This window comes from Nyctereutes procyonoides, unplaced genomic scaffold (assembly GCF_905146905.1).
Source record: "Nyctereutes procyonoides isolate TBG_1078 unplaced genomic scaffold, NYPRO_anot_genome, whole genome shotgun sequence".
NCBI lineage: Eukaryota > Metazoa > Chordata > Mammalia > Carnivora > Canidae > Nyctereutes > Nyctereutes procyonoides.
This window is the reverse complement of record NW_026575037.1, coordinates 8944861-8962986: the sequence shown is the minus strand read 5'-3', so window position 1 is coordinate 8962986 and position 18126 is coordinate 8944861. Positions and strand designations below refer to the sequence as shown.

At 37.2% G+C, this 18126-nt stretch overlaps 1 protein-coding gene and 1 non-coding gene across 2 annotated transcripts in view; one reads left to right on the top strand and one right to left on the bottom strand.

Annotated features, from left to right (window-relative positions):
• The window catches only part of NIBAN1 (niban apoptosis regulator 1), a 215386-nt gene that overhangs the window by 182389 nt on the left and 14871 nt on the right, over nt 1-18126 (bottom strand). The window lies entirely within an intron of this gene.
• Nucleotides 13444-13554, top strand: LOC129506114 (U6 spliceosomal RNA). The gene has a single exon (XR_008663705.1). It is a non-coding gene; the product is annotated as a U6 spliceosomal RNA (small nuclear RNA).

The window sequence follows — 18126 nt, the reverse complement described above, 5'->3', positions numbered from 1 at the left end:
CAATATAAGCCAAGGCTTTTAGGAACTGGCATATTGATTTAGTAAAGCACTGAGAAGTAGTGCATATAAGAACATGCAAAAACTAAGCTTCTGGTACACCAGAGCAAGGCAACTGATGATTCAAAAGCTCCCTTTGGTGTAATATATACCAAACTTAATGTGAAAATCCAAATTCAGACAATATAGATTCACTGACCCAGATTTGGGAACTGATACTTTCCTACATTTACATTTCCTCAAAGCAGAAGAAATAACTTAAAGAATATATAATTTGTCAACTGTTTTTTCATTTAAATATACAGTAAAAGTTATATAAAAATAATTTTATTTTTTTATATAAAAAGAATTTTAATGGATATAAATTTTGTGACTTTTATAGGATACCTGTATATTTGTCAATATACGAAATTAAATTAATAAGATGATACTATGAACTTTATGTCAAAAGTTTGAAAATTTAGGTGAAATAGATAATTCCCTAAAGTATTACAGAGGATGAAGACAAATACAATTTAATTATATAATCAAACTGATTTAAGTGGATTATTTCTCCTAATAAGTCTTTTTTTTTAAGAGGGAGTAGGGATGGAGGGAGAAGGAGAAAGACAATCTTAAGCAGGCTCCATGCCAAGCACAGAGCCCAATCAAAGGGCTCAGTCTCACAACCCTGAGATCATGACCTGAGCTGAAATCAAGAGTTGGATTCTTAACCAACAGGTGCCCCTCTCTTAATAACTCTTTAAATAACTCTCTTTAAATGAGAAATATATTTCTTATGAAGCTTCAGCAAAATCAGGAATACGTTACCTGTATAGGAGATGTCAGCTGGAATCATCCTACCCATCAAAATACAGAATGGATCAGCTCAAATATTCATTGCCTTAGTAGAAAGTCCAGTATTTTCCTCAAGATTCTGGGAAGATCATACCCATGTGGTCACCCGGCTTTAATAAAATTTACCCATACTTTGAGTCAGGCTCCTTTTCAACTGGGGCTCAATCTTGGCCTATAAGAACTGCAACTTCCAGTTTAAACAATTTCATCTATCCTCCACTTTAAAAGACTTGAAGAAACGCTACCATAGTTTCTAACAGCTCAAGCCTGTGTCCCTAGGATGATGACCCCAGCCGCTTGAGAGCCTGCCTGAGAAAGACAATGCTGCTGAAAGAACTGACTGTTTATTCTAGCCAAAACCAGTTACAGGCCCCTGACCTTCCTTTTCTTTTTCTTTTTCTTTTTTTTTTATATTTATTTATTTATTCATGAAAGACATAGAGAGAGTCAGAGACATAGGCAGAGGGAGAAGTACTGCAGGACTCAATCCCGGGACTCCAGCATCACGACCTGAGCCCAAGGCAGATGCTCAACCACTGAGCCACCCAGGTGCCCTCCCTTCTTGTCTTTTTGAGAAGTATCTTCTGTAACTTAGGAATCCCTTTCTGAAGGACCTCGGAACTTTTCCTTTCAACTGCAGTCGCCAAAGAGATAGGACCCCAGTCTCCTAGACTGGGAGAAAAGGAGCTTTAGCACCAATTGTCAAACAACATAATCATATGGACTAAACCTCCCCCACTGACATCCACTGGTACTTTTCCTTTTGCACACCCCAGCGTTTAAAACAAGCCTTCCACCTTTTGTTTTGGCAGAGTTCAACTTCAGGATATGCTGCGGTGTCTTCCCTACTGCACTAGTATTGAATAAAATCTGTCCTGCTGATTTTAACAGGTGTCCAGTGCAAAATTGTTTTTAGTCTGCTTCAAATTTTTGTTTCTGCTGAATTAATTCAGGCAATGGAAGGCTTCACTGTGCCACATGTGCCATTTCTATGCCATACCATGTTGGTCCTGTTGCAAAACCCACTGCTTTTCTCTAATTTCCTTAAAAAAAAAAAAAACAACACAAAATTTCCATAGGTATTTAGTGTGAACAGTCAGTCGCTTGTACTGGGAGACAGAGGGTTTTACATCACAGAAAAGCAACTCTGGGAAGAGAACAGGGTGGTGGAAAGGGAGGTGGGCGGGGGGTGGCGGTGACTAGGTGATGGGCATTGAGGGGGGGACTTGATGGGATGAGCACTGGGTGTTATGCTATATGTTGGCAAATTGAACTCCAATAAAAAAAATAAAATTAAATTAAAAAAAGAAAAGAAAAGCAAATGGTTTAAAGCGGAGTATTAGAGATCCTTTTAAAAAAATGCTTTACCCCTCTGCTGTGTTGTTTAGTTATTCTCTCTTCTTCCTCTCCTGGAGTCTGCCCCTTTCTTGTATTGAGCAACATGCCACTTCTTTTGTTCTCTTGTCTCATGGTGCCCCTGCTGGGATTCTCACCTTCCACCCCAAACAGTTAATTAAAGTATCTCCTAAAGTAAGACAATTCCTTCCCTAAGATAAATTCCAGTGCCACTTACAAAGAGAATTTTTTCAACTTGCTACAATTCATATATATCTTCATATTTATCTATTTGCATATCATTATTGAATCCCTTATCACTATGCTTATAAAGGATCATTATAATACCCATGGATACCAGCAAACAAATAAATGTCCTCTGCCTTATCAGAGAAGCAAAACCATCAACAGACAGGGGAGAGATTTCACTAAATTAAATTTGGACACTTATAAGTGGCAATTAAAAAGTACATTACTTCACACATCAAAAAGCACTAAAATAGCCATTTACTTTGCTGCATAAATACATAAAAATAAAAATCACTTAGCTAGTTAATAGATTATGAGACTGTTAAATGAAATATATTAAAGGCTTTGTCACTGAACCGTATCTGCAAAATTCACAAAATTCACTATATAAATCTAATGCTATTTCTCATTTTCAAAATAAATGTCAGCTTTCAAACAATCCATTTTTCTCAAAATTCTCCGAGTTATTTTTTATTCTACTGTCATTCTTGGACCTTTTGCCTCCATTTTCTCTCTCTCTCTCTTTTTTAAGATTTTATTCATTTATTCATGAGAGACACACAGAGAGAGAGGCAGAGACATAGGCAGAGGGAGAAGCAGGCTCCTTGCAGGTAACCTGATGTGGGACTCGATGCGGGACTTGATCCCAGGTCTCCAGGATCATGCCCTGGGCCAAAGGCAGGTGCTAAACTGCTGAAGCATCTGGACTGCCCTCTTTTTTTTTCCATCTTCTGGAACCTGGCATGGATTCCTGTTTATAGAAAATAAAAACCTACACGGTTTACTTCACACCTGATAGTACCCTCAGTGAGAGGGGTGCCTGAATGGCTCAGTTGGTCAAGCACTCAACTCTTGATTTTGGCTCAGGTCATGATCTCAGGGTCCTGGAGTTGAACCCCATGTTGAGGCACCAGCTTAAGATTCTCTCTCTCTCAAAAAAAAAAAAAAAAAAAAAAGATTCTCTCTCTCTCACCCTTCGCCCCTCCCCCTCTAAAATAATAGTACCTTCAGTGAGAACGACACATTGTTACAACTAAGCAAATTATATTACTAGAATCTCAAATTATGATGAGTCCAGGATAGCTAGATAATTACAGATCAGGGTCACTAGTCTATTTACCAAAAACATGCTGAATAATGAAACAGGTTAACATTTATTAGCCATCTAGTATGTCTGGTTATTTCAGATACATATTCTCCTGTAAGCCTTGCAACATGGCTGCAGGTGAGGATAAGCATTTGTATTTTAAGGTTTAGGAAGTGAGGCTGAAGGAGGTTAAACAAATGTCCCTTGCCCCCAAATTAAACAACCAGAAACTGACAGAATTTGATACAAATTCAGTGATTTCTCAGATACAAAGGCCTATGCTCTTAATACAATGAGATTTTGTCATGCGCTACTGCGTTTCACTTTAATACACACATTTGCAGTCTAGACATTTTTTATCTGTAATTAGGAATTAAGGCAGTTTCTTTATTGGTACTGTGGCTTGGTCAGCTGAACAGATACAATTAAGGTAGTATTATACTACTGACAAAAAATGTGCTACAAGTTTTAAGTAATTTTAATATTCCAGGAAATATTTAAGTTATTTTTCAATAATAAGCTTATTTATGTTTAAGTTGATGAGTTATACATATTTTCTAGAACTTATTTACTGAATCCTGGCAGGTTTTTATTTCTCCCAAAACAGAAAGAAATAGGCAAAATACCTTTAAAAATTCTTTTCTTAACAATTAATAGAAAAAATTTTACTTTTTATCACCCTTTCATTTTCCTAAATCTCATTCACACTATACAATAGCACTCCTGTCTTCTGCTCCTGCCCATACACACATAAACACAGACGCAGGACCACAAACACAAGAGTCCCCAATAACTTCATGTGTACAAAGAAGTTAAAGGATAGTATATATTTTTTTTTCCTTTCCTTTATAGAAGGAATTTCAGATATGGATTAGTCAAGTCTCCTGACCTACAGAGTGTCTTTAGCTGAGCAACGCTGCTGACCTAAATTAAATAAAATTCAGGGACTTAACATGAAATCTTTAATATAAATTTGTTTTTGTGATTTAAGACAAGCTAGTGCTAAATATTCAATGAATTATTAACTAATTAATGCAATATTTGTTATTGTATGAGGGACAATTACCAAATGAAGAAACCAGTGGCTGCAGAAAGACCACACATTTAGAGGGGTCTGAGCTTTTGAGGTTTGCTGTTAGACTGACAAAAAATTTAAAGTTACAGTATCCATTGTGGGGAGGTCTTAGGGAAGCAGTCACTTATATATACTACAGGTGAACATATAGTTAATATAATTTTTCATTTGGAAAATTTAATAATGTTATCAAAAACTTTGTTTTTTTAAAGATTTATTTATTTATTAATGAGAGACAGAGAGAGAGAGAGAGAGAGAGAGAGAGAGAGAGGCAGAGACACAGGCAGAGGGAGAAGCAGGCTCCATGCAGGGAGCCCGATGCGGGACTCGATCCTGGGTCTCCAGGATCAGGCCCTGGGCCAAAGGCTGCGCTAAACCATTGAGCCACCCGGGCTGCCCCTATCAAAAACTTTAAGATGTTTGCATTCTTTACCAGTATTTTCCTCTTAAAGGAATTCATCCTACAGAAGTATACATTATTAAAGAGATTCAGGTGTAAGTATATATATAAAGCTTACTTTCACAAAATGTGTGTGTAAAGAGGTTTACCACAGATTATTGATACTAAAAAAATCCCTTTGAAACAACTTAAATATTTAACAACACATCAGTTTATTAATTGGTGGTGTATTGACACGATGGCACAAAATAAGAAAGGCAATGTAATATACCAAAAGATAGGTTTTCAAATCAGGCAAGCTAAGGTTTAATCCCAACTCAATCAGATATTTGCTGTGTGATTTTAAGATCTCCTTGACTCAGATTTTTCATCTGTAGAGTAGTGACAATACTAATAGTACCTACTTCACATAAATACTATGAAAGTACAATGAAAGAATGTATGTTTTAAACACACATTATCTAACACTTGAGAATTATTCTTTTCTATCCATTACAAATTATGTTTTAAATATTATTTCAGAATATGGGAAAATGCTTACAATATAGTATTAAGACTGAAATTATAAACAGATGGTTGTAATTATAGTAGAATTTAAATAGTTCTACAAACTATGAATATATTAATGCCAGGCTTTTCTTCCTAATTAGCCCCTCGCTGGGTAACTGCAAGACCTCTGCTCTGTCTCCCCAGTCTTCCTCAGGCATTTCTGGGAAGCCCCAGGGTAAATCTCATGTGCATTCCATTCCCACAGAATCCAGGCTACTCCTGGTATAAATTTGTCCAGAACAACTGGGTTGAAATTTTTTCAGCCTCTCAAATCAGTCCTATTGCTAAATATAATCTGAAATTCTTTGCACTTTTTGGCTTTGGTACCTGAACCAAAGGTAGCAGGACTGAAATATTCTTTAACTATTTATGGAGAATTAATGGTGCCTGACTTCTATTAACTTTCCTAGTAATTATTGTCTCCTTTCATTCATTTTTTTTGTCATTTGTACCTCAAAATCAACATCTTATTATATGATGCCCTATTTTTAAACTGTTCTTTCATAGTATAATTTTGCCATTTATTGACTTGTTTACTGATAGTGACTTAATCTCTTTAATTAGATTATACATTCCTTAGAAGAAAAGGCTGGGTTTTCTTTTTCTTTAGCATCCTCTTATAGCATTCAGTATAATTCTACCACAGATGTGAAATATGAACTCAGGAGGTTCTTATTAATGTAGTCTCAAGAATGCAGTAAGGAATAAATCATGTAATGGATAACTGTGACTCAGTAAGACATTCTTCTATGCTAATAGGGTGGTCCCTTGTGTGTTGATTCCTGCCCTTCTTGCTCTACACTACCACTATCCATCCCAGTCTAAAATAGTGAAAAGGCAGCAAACCCCTGGTCTGAGCTCCTCTGACCTGTCAATTTCCTCCCCTACATGGGCTGCTGAGGCTGCTGAACCAGAGATATGCTTCCATAGGGAGCAAAGTAGGTGGAGGCCCTGGGATGCTATATTCAACATGCACTATCCTATACCCTTGGTCAATTTCGTGTGCATCCTTGCATGCTTCTTTTCTGGTTTCAGGTGAAAGTGAAAATTATCCCAATCAAGTCATTATTCACATCAAACCTTAAACTGGGATCAGCCTTTGTGGTTTGACCTAGCTCATTAGGAAATCTTTTATATTATCTCCTCTAATCCTCTCCAAACGAGGGGTGATCTGGCAAGACACTTAGTGCTCACCAATGACTCCATAGCCTTCTCCACATTTCCTAGCCTCCCTTGCAGATAGAATGGAGCCATGTGACTAGTTCTGGCCAATGGACTAAACAGAAATAACATATGTCTCCTTGGGGGTCAAGGAAGTTAAAAACAGGTATGCTTCCTCCATCTCTCTTCTGTTACAATGATCTCTTGGATTAGGAGCCATTAGTCACAAGAAGGAGGACAGCTGCCAGATCCACATTGGAATGTATGAGAGCAAAAAAATATGCCATTGTGTTAAACTGCTGAGATTTCACAATATGTTATTGCAGCAGAGGCTATTCTGTCCTAACGTAGATGACATTCAGAATATTTAATAATTAACGCAGAACGGGCACTGACCTCACAGAATAAATGACCAAACAGAACAGACATTGGTTGTAAACAGTTGGTATGACTATATGAGACCATACCAGTTAATAGCCCAGAAAACAATCCTACAAATTTGTTTCAATTTTATAGTTGATGAAATTGAAGTTCAAAGAAGATTAAGTGACGTGCCTAAAAGTATTGCCTTGTGATACTCAGTCCAGCTCTGCTTGTTACAAAGCCCACTCTCTATCTCAGCATTCTGCTTTCTGCTTGTTGAATGATGCCTTACCTCAACAACTCATCAAAAGTTGGGCTGCAATAGAACTGTCTAAACAGCTTCATTGTTTATCTAGAGTATGGTGGTATGGCCCAACAGTATATGTTTATTATTACATTTTTATTAACTTGAACCTAGTCTTGCCTCTATAAAAAGAATATCAGTCTTATATCTTGCCTTTTCTTTTAAATTTTCCTTTTGTTCTTAGTCATCATTAACCCTGAAGCTATGTTACTTAGGTTGATTTATCCAACTTTATGATATAGCACACACATTAAAAAGGTAAGAGAAAATTAAACTGAATGAAATCTTTGGGTTTTGGCATGTTCTTTTGCTCCTGCTGCTCATTCTTCATTTAAATTCCTGTCTCTTTTCTCCATGACATGATAATCATCTCCACAGCAACTAACTATTATACCACAAAGGATGGTGCCAATGAGTGAGAACTGATCAGCAGGAGCTGAGCAACACTTAAGCAACAGTGATTCAATTTTCTTACAAATATCTCTAATTATAATAAGCTAAGGAAGAAATATATCATTCTTGTCATACCCCCATCTCTCAAAGACAAGCAGTGCTATCACTACATAGTTTCTCATAAAAATATTGTACATTCATTCACAGCTGGCTTTAAAAAGAGCATATTCCTATGTAGGGATGATATCACCTGTTACTGCAAGGCAAACGTATGTCTAGACTGAAAAGTAGATCCAAATTAACTTAAAATCAACACAGATTACTGTGTGATTTAAGAGTAGAAACCCGAGCAGGATCTGCATTTTGCAGATTGCTAATAACATTCAAACAAACAGCAAATCAAAACCTCTTGCAAAGTGAAAGAAAGGGTACAGAAATAGTTACTTGGCAAGGGGATAGGTATTATCAGAGCTTCTCTTTCTAACGAGGAAATCTGGAATGGGAATGATGTGGTCCGGAGCTTGTACAGGTGTTAATCACAGCAATGATAACAAGCATTACATTTCAAAGGGATTTGAATACTTTTTTTTTTTTTAATTTTTATTTATTTATGATAGTCACAGAGAGAGAAAGAGAGAGAGGCAGAGACATAGGCAGAGGGAGAAGCAGGCTCCATGCACCAGGAGCCCGACGTGGGATTCGATCCCGGGTCTCCAGGATCGCGCCCCAGGCCAAAGGCAGGCGCCAAACCGCTGCGCCACCCAGGGATCCCGGGATTTGAATACTTTAAAACACAATCTCAAGGTAACACTTTCACTGGCATACAGAATTCTCTAGGGAGGCTAAAACCATAATACATCCTAGTGATGGAGTCTAAGAGAACAGTGGATGATTACCAGATGCTGCCTATTACCCACTGTTTTTATATTGGTTTTGTAGGATTTTTTTTTCAAAATTTTATTTATTTATGATAGTCACACACACAGAGAGAGAGAGAGGCAGAGACACAGGCAGAGGGAGAAGCAGGCTCCATGCACCGGGAGCCCGATGTGGGATTTGATCCTGGGTCTCCAGGATTGTGCCCTGGGCCAAAGGCAGGGGCTAAACCGCTGCGCCACCCAGGGTTCCCGGTTTTGTAGGATTTAAAGTAAAATTGTATATGTTTATCTAATTTATTTAAAGATTTTATTTATTTATTCATGAGAGACAGAGAGAGAGACAGGCAGAGACATGGGCAGAGAGAGAAGCAGGCTCTGTGCAGGGAGCCCGATGTGGGACTCGATCCTGGGACTCCAGGATCACACCCTGGGCCAAAGGCAGGTGCTCAACTGCAGAGCCACCCAGGCATCCCTCAAATTGTATTTATGATCTATAATACATAATCTTATAAGTGGCATGTGCTGTTTGAAGAATGTCAGTCTTGCCTCTCCCACTAGATGACAAGCATCTCGAGAGCAGGTACCATGTTGTAGATGACCACATACTATTTTCTGTGTAATGGTCAAGACAAACATGATAAAGAGGTATTGCTTCAATTTAAAATTGAAATGGCAAGGTCCTCAGATCTATATTACACTTGGAAAACATTATTGATGTTGACACTGTCTCTCTGCTCTTTTAGCCCTAAAGTTGAAGCGAGTTGGGTAGTAGGGTGATCCACCATTCTGGGTTCTCTCATGATGGGAGCCCTCCCATATCCTCAAACCCATTAGTCTTCTAATGACATTTTAATTTTAATTTTATTTTTTTTCCTAATGACATTTTACCCTTAACCTGGATTCCATTGTCAACCATCCAAAAGAAACGTCCTCCTAGTACCTTAAATCTCTAGCCTGTGTTCTCTCATTGATCACATCTGGTCTTTCTGGATCATCTCTATTGTTACTGTGTGGTCTCCAGCCTCATAATTGCTGGAGGAAGTCATGGAATTTTGTTGACATGGCTCTCTCTAAATTCACACTTTTTATCTCAACCTGGCCTGCCCAGGAATCCGTTAGGTTATCTTTTATTGAATTTTTTTAAAAAAAATCATTTAAAAGATTTTATTTATTTTACAGATAGAATCAGAGAACACAAGCAAGGAGAATGGCAGAGGGAGAGGGAGAAGCAGGCTCCCTGCTGAGCAGGGAGTCTGATATGATATGGAGCTCCATTCCAGGACCCTGGGATCACGACCTGAGCTGAAGGTAGAGGCTTAAATGACTGAGCCACCCAGGTGCCCCTCTTACTGATTTCTTAACACTGTCTATATATTCAAAATTTTAAACTAGTACAGGAAGGGTATGGACCTTGAACTGACATAGCAGGGTCTGAGAGAGGCGCCTAGCTGCACCCTGTATTTACCCTTTAATTGCTAACAGAGGGCCTGGGAGAGAAGTCAAGGTTGCCTGGGCAGATGTTTACCAATTATTACAAAAGTATGTCAATATTTTGAAAAAGTAGTACAATAATGTGGTTTAAACCAACTAGCAGTCCTGTTTTCAACTATAACTCTTCCAAAAGCTCTCTTCTGTTTTTTTTTGCCCTCAATTCAACATCAACTTTTCTATTCAATCAACAAATATTTATTGAGGATCAGCCATCATTCTCAGTAAACAAAAGAGACAAAAAAATCTCTGTCCTGTAACCTTACATTCTAGTGGGAGGGGACAAATAACAGAAAACAAAAAACCAAATAAATCATATAGTATGTTTGAAGGTGATAAGAGCTATGGAAAAAAAAAAAGAAAAAGGAGAGGGTAGGGGAGTTCAGGACTGCAGGAAGCAGGTGGAGGTTTTAGATACGGTGTGAGGGTTGGACTCATTGAGGAAGATGAGAGATAAGCTACGTGATGAGAAAAAGCATTCAGGACAGAGGGAACAGGCCACGCAGAAGTTTACTTTCTAGGGGTACCTGGATGGTTCAGTCGATTGGGCATCTGACATTTGATTTCTACTCAACTTGTGATCTTGAGGTTGTGGGACAGAGCCCCATGTCAGGTTCCATGATCAGTATAGAGTCTGCTCGAGATTCTCTCTCTCCCTCTGCCCCTCCCTACTCTGTGTGTGAAAATAAATAAATAAATAAATAAATAAATAAATAAATAAATAAATAATAAATTAAAAATATTTATTTATTCATGAGAGACATAGAGGGAGAGGCAGAGACACAGAGGGAGAAGCAGGCTCCTCGTGGGGAGCCCAATGCAGGACTTGATCCCAGGACCCCAGGACCACAACCTGAGCCAAAGGCAGAAGCTCAACCACTGAGCCACCCAGGAGCCCTAAATAAATAAATCTTTAAAAAAAAAAAAAAAAGCTTACTTTTAGAAACTCCTATTAAGAAATGATTTAACCTTCAACCTCCTGCTCCACAGAGATCAAAGTTACTGGTAAATGATCTCTTTGGCCTTTCTTCCTTTCCACTTCTAGAATACCTTTACATTTTCTTTATTCCTTCATAGCTTATATAAATAAGTTTTCCTCTTTTCAATGTCTCTGATTTCCCATGTCTTCCCCCAGGAGAATCCTCCCCTATCCTCCTCATCTCATTCACTCTTCTTTTCATCATCTATAATCCCTTTTCATTCTGTCTCTTCAAATATACAGAAGTCTTTTCTAAATTAAGAACACCATTGTCACTTAAATATTTCTTCTAATTATAGGTTGTTTCTCCTAGTAAAGTATCTTCAATTTCTTCAACACATATATTCTCTTTAGCCTTGATTTCTGCCTTCTGCCCCCTTCAAACTTAAATGGATCTCTTGATTCCTAAAATTAAGCAGTACCTTAACCCTGGTTCACAGACCTATCAGTTGATAATTTTTTTAAAAAAGATTTATTTATTTATTTTAGGGCATGCACAAGCAAGAAAGAGAGAGAGCACGAGCAGGGGGAGGGGGAGGGGCAGGGAGAGAAAGAATCTCAAGCAGACTCCCCACTGAGTGTGAACCCTGAGCTGGGCCTGATCCCACAACCCTGAGATCATGACCCGAGCAGAAATCAGGAGTCAGATGCCCAACTGACTGAGCCACCCAGGCACCCCCAACTGTCAGTTGATAATTATCATGGTCCAGGGAAAACTAGTTTATAAAGGAATACAATTACTTGTATAAAAATAGTATTTGGGGCAGCCCAGGTGGCTCAGCAGTTTAGCGTCACCTTTGGCTCAGGGTGTGATCCTGAAGACCCAGGATCGAGTCCCATGTCAGGCTCCCTGCATGGAGCCTGCTTCTCCCTCTGCTTGTGTCTCTGCCTCTCTCTCTCTGTGTGTGTCTCTCATGAATAAATAAATAAATAAAATCTTAAAAAAAAAAAAGGTATTCTCAGTTAACTCAACAATTTCTAGAACCTCCCGAAGTCTTAAAAAAAAAAAAGTATTTGGTTTGTTAAAGTTGTAAATTTTAAAACCTCAAATACACTTTGCAATTTAATTCTGCTTATCTGCCCACTTGGTTTCCTCTATCGTAGAATGTTCCATCAAAATCCTGCTTTTTCTTCAGGGCTCAAATGCTCCTTATTTGAAATTGTTTCCTCCTCTCTGTTCCCTTATCATTTCGCTTATATTACATAGGAAAATGGTTTCACCAATAGCTATGCATATGCTTACCTCTTTCAGAAAACCGTGAGCTTCTTGAGGATGTATACTATGTCATATTTTTGTTTTCTTGAGAAATGGAGAATTCCTTATTTTCTTGACTCTGTTTTTCAGATATTTTGGGTGTTATATGTGGCAAAGTGTTTTTATATAATTATTAATGAAACATTCAGTCTCACACACTGCACTAGCAGCACAGGAGCTGCAATACTGAATTCTTGGCAAAAATGATAATTGACATCAATGACTGTAATGATAACACTGAAACTGCTTTCCTGGTACAGAACTGCAGTGGGGCAAACTGTAACTTCTAGTGGCTGGTGGTGGCAACATTTTCCTCCTTAGATTTATTCATGGCACGTGGGTTTGGGCATTCTTCCTGAGGCTTAGCCTTGAGCCTAATGTTCCAAACATCCCAACCATTTTGTGAACTACCTCATGCTGTTTAATAAATACCTCAAGCTTTTGTCTTGCTTGGTTGACCAAAGGCAGCTTCTGTTGCTTATGACTAAGACCCTGACTGAAAAGGTATTTTCCTTAATTCCCCATAGACCAATTAAGTCAGTATAATAGTATTAAATGAGACTTTAGTCATAGGGATAATACAATGAAAATATAACATTGAAAGTAAACTATCACAGGCCCCTAGGTATTTGCTACTTTTAGAGCCTACAAGCCTACCATGTGCTCCTAAGGAAACTTTCACAGGCCTCTACACCCAGTTTCTGACAGGGCTACATGTGCAGAACCTAGCTTTATCCCTGTCAGGTCCAATTAGCTTTAGGTGTAGTGCCTATGGCTCCCAATATTTTTAGGGAACCATGAAAATGTTTTAATTTTAATTTCTTAAAATGGATTTTTTTTAAAAAAAGTTTAAATTTTATATAATAAATACAATGTATATGCATTATTATAAAAATATAATAATGAATCCAGCTTGAATTAAACAACACCATATAAAATATGTGTGTATGTGTATAGAGAAATCAAAAATAGATCATATACATATAGTATACTGGAGATTACCAACATACCAATTCAGTTCAGTGAGGGAATTTTTTTTAAACAAATGGTGTTGAAACAACTGTAAAAATGTATGGAAAAAAGTAAACCTTAAGTATTCACTTCTGCAGCACATACATATACCGAAGTTGGAATGATACAGAGAAGATTAGCATGGTGTTTATGCAAGGATAACATGCAAATTCGTGAAACAGCCCATATTTAAGAGTCGACCTTAGGTATTTTTACCACACACAAAAATCTTAACTATGTGAGGTATTGGATATGTTAATTAGCTTGATTGTGTTAATCTATTTACAATGTATATGTATAATAAATTCTTACATTAGAACAATCTAATTAAATAATGATTTTTAAAAAAATTTTTTAAATTTTTATTTATTTATGATAGTCACACAGAATGAGAGAGAGAGGCAGAGACACAGGCAGAGGGAGAAGCAGGCTCCATGCACCGGGAGCCCGACATGGGATTCGATCCCGGGTCTCCAGGATCGCACCCTGGGCCAAAGGCAGGCGCTAAACCGCTGCGCCACCCAGGGATCCCTAATTAAATAATGATTAAAAAATGAATAGAGACCTCATCCAAGAAGATATGTGAATGGCAAGTAAGCACATGAAAATGAAAAGTTGAATACTGTCGCTTGTCATCATACAATTGCAAATTAAAATAACAATAAGATACCATTATACACCTATCAGAATGGCAAAAATCCAAAATACTAACACCACCAAATGCTGGCAAGAATATGAAACAAGAGGAACTCTCATTCATTGCTAATGGGTATGCAAAATGGCACAGCCACTTTGGAGGACAATTTGGCAGTTTCTTACAAAACTTAACATTCTCTGACCACATGGTCTGGGAATTGTGCTTTTGGGTATTTACCCAAATGAGCTGAAAAGTTATGTCCACACAAAAACCCGCACACAGCTGTTTAAAGCAATTTTATTCACAATTGCCAAAATTTGGAAACAATCACGAAGTCCTTCAGTAAGTTAATGGATAAATAAACCACAGTGTGTCCAGACAATGGAATATTATTCATCATTAAGAAGAAATGAACTATCACGCCATGAAAAGACATGCAGGAACATTAAGTGCATGTTACTAAGTGAAAGAAGCTAATGTGAAAAAGCTACATTGTGATTCCAGCTATATGACATCCTGGAAAATGCAAAACTACAGAGACAGTAAAAAGATCAGTGATTGTCAGAGGATGGGTGTATGAAAGGATGAACACACAGAATATAGAGGAATTTAGGGTATTGAAAGAACTCTGTGTGATATGATACTACAATGGTGGATGCATATCACATTACATATTTGTCTAAACCCACTGTACAACACCAAGCATGAACCCTAATGTGAACTATGGACTTCAGGTGATAAAGATGTGTCAATTGACTGTAGCAAATGTAACACTCTGGTCCAGGGTGTTGAGTGGAAGTTGCAGTGGGAGAGGCTATGCATATGTAGAGGCAGGAGGTAGATGGGAATTCTCTATACCATCTGCTCGATTTTGCTGTTAATCTAAAAGAAATCTCTAAAAAATTAAAATCTATAAAAAATGTAAGCCATACACTGAGAGAAAATATTATTATTTTTAGAGATTTTATTTATTCATGAGAGACAGAGACAGAGAAAGAGAGGCAGAGACATAGGTAGAAGGAGAAGCAGGCTCCATGCAGGGAGCCTGATGTGGGACTTGATCCAGGCATTCCAGAATCACACCCTGAACTGAAGGCAGATGCCCAACGGCTGAGCCACCCAGGCATCCCTAGAGAAAATATTCTTAATATGTATATTTGGTAAAAAAAAAAACTTATATAATAATACATAAAAGACTCATACAAATTAAAATAAAAGGATAAAAAAGTTTTAAATATGCAAAAACCAGATATTTCACAAAAGCAGTGAAAGCTTTGAAAGTGGCCAGTAAGCAGAGGAAAAGATACTCAACATCATTAGTCATCAGGGAAATATGAATTAAAACCACATTAAAATTTCACCTCACACCCACTAAAATGGCTAAAACGAAAAGACTGATATCATCAATTGTTGGCGAGCATGTTGTACAAGTAGAACTCTCATATACTGCTGATAGAGTATGAAATGATATAATCTCTTTGGACACGGGCACTTGGGCACTTGGGTGGCTCAGTCAGTTAAGCATCTGCCTTCGGCTCAGGTCATGATCTGGGAGTCCTGGGATGGAGCCCTGCATCTGGCTCCCTGTTCAGTGGGGAGTCTGCTTCTCCTATTCCCTCTGCCCTTCTCCCATTCTCATGCTCTCTCTCTCTCTCTCTAATGAATGAATATTTTTAAAAAAATCTCTTTGGACAACTGTTTGGGAGCTTCTTTTTTTAAAATATTTTATTTATTTATTCATGAAAGACTCAGAGAGAGAGAGGCAGAGACACAGGGAGAAGCGGGCTCCATGCAGGGAGTGATGCAGGGGTCTCCAGGATCACACTCGGGGCCAAAGGCGGGGCTAAACCACTGAGCCACCTGGACTGCCCTGTTTGGGAGCTTCTTATAATATTATACACCTAATGACCCAGCAATTCTACTCCTAGGTCTTTATCCAAGAGAATGAAAATCTACATTCACAACAAGTTGACTAACAGTGTTTGTAACTGGAAGCAAATAGGATTATAGATTTTTAAAAAATGTTATATATGTATATAAAAGAAATTTGTAATAAAGTACTAATACAACAATTTGAATAAATCTCTAAAACACTGCACAGAGTAAAAGATAACATACCATATAATTCCATTTATGAGACTTCAAAAGCATAATAACCCATGGTGATAGAAATCAGAACACACCTGCCTATCTGGGAAGCGAGACATGAAGGAACTTTCTAGGGGAGATGGAAGGGTCTTATGTCTTCAATGGGGTGGTAGTTACATGAATACATACTTTTGTTAAAATTCATCCAATTGTACATTAAATATCTATGCATTTCCCTGCATGCAAATTTTAGATCCATAGGAAAGAAATGTTATCATATAATTACCTTAAGCTTGGGTAAGCAAGACATATCATTTACATGTTTTTTGTTTCCCACCCTGGTGCCTAGAATTGTTCAGCACACAATGACTGCTCAATACTTGTTTGAGGGAAGTTAAATGAATCAATTGTTTTGGCAGTTCATAGACATACAATGAGATATTTAGGTAGTTTCTTTTAAACGTGTGTTTAGTTTCCTACCAATAACTCCTTATAAAGAAAATACCTTTTTTCTGTGTTTCAGATTGTCAATGACCACTCTAGCTTTGAACAAATCAGCTCTCTCTGGCAGTCAATATACAAGTATATGTGTACACGTGCATGTCTCCAGTTGTCTTAAGTTTTTCTCCTGGGATAGAAACTGTCTACAATTGGCTAATTATCTTTAATTTTTTTAAAAATATCTTATCACATAAGTGTATTTTTTAAAAGATTTTATTTATTTGAGAAAGAGAGAAGACTCCCTGCTGAGTAGGGAGCCTGAGTGGGGCTTGATTCCAGGAGCCTGGGATCATGACCTGAGCTGAAGGCAGACGCTTAACTGATTGAGCCACCCAGGCACCCCTAAGTGTACTGTAAAAATAAACTGAAAACTAAATCACAAGTGCTTTTGAGAAATATCTCTTTGCTCAATTAATGATTTTCAAGATAATTTCCCCTCAAAAAGTGGAGAAATGACTGTAAAGTTGTTCCATACTGTGTTTTTTTTTGTTCAGACTGTTCCTAAACTAAAGCATTTATTATGGGAAATATTTTCTTTAATAGTAATTTTCAAGTTTTAAAAAATAAAGACTACATAACGATAGGTAGATTACTCATGTTAGGCTAAGTCTCTTTTTTTCCTTAGATGTGACTTGAAAGAATAGATTTTTTTAAAGCTTAAGTTAAAAAAAAAGCAGATGGCAAAGATATGTTACTGAATTCTAGCTATTAAAATTTGATATCTAAATTCCAGATGAGAATGAAATGAATGCGAATGTGTAAATGTTAATATTTACATATAAGAGCTGTATTTTCCAAAAATGTTTTGCTTTAGATTAAGCAAGAGTTACTCAGAAAGTCTATGGTCTTTCCCAATATGAAAATATTGCATTGCAAAAGCCAGAAGTTTCAACAATTTCCAGATTAAGAAATGAAGTCTCAGTTAATTTGAAAAGATGAAGAACTTTTATTCTATTATATAACCATCATAAAAGGAAACTTCTGAACCACCAACAAGTTCTGATTCTCTACTTTCAAGCTGAGGTCACATTCCTCTCCTCTGTCCGTCTTGGGATAGCCTCTTCTAGTAAGCATACATCTGGTTTAAATTCCCACCATATGTGATAAATCAATGCATAAGAGATAATAAATTTAGAAGACTATTTTCTTATAGGCTTTGGCTTCTATTCTCTTAGCATTTCCAAGTCTGATGATTTTTCCATCTTAGATTATCTACGTTGTAGTAATAAGAGAAGGCCCAAATCACAGAATGTATTTAAGACCAAGAACTTATTTCCAAAGGCAATCAGCAGGAAACTTGAAATGATCAATCCTGTATCTTTATGAACTTTGAAAAACTGAACCCAACATTTCATGACTTTTTATGCTATAGTCCTTTTTATAAATTATCTTTAGTGATTGGGGATTATCACTAAAATATAATGAATATTCACTATTTAGATGATTTGTAGATTTATTCTTTTATTTTAGTATAAATATTTAGAAACCTAGCACCATTATTATTAGTTAAAGCAGGGTCACCAATTGTGAGAAGGTAGT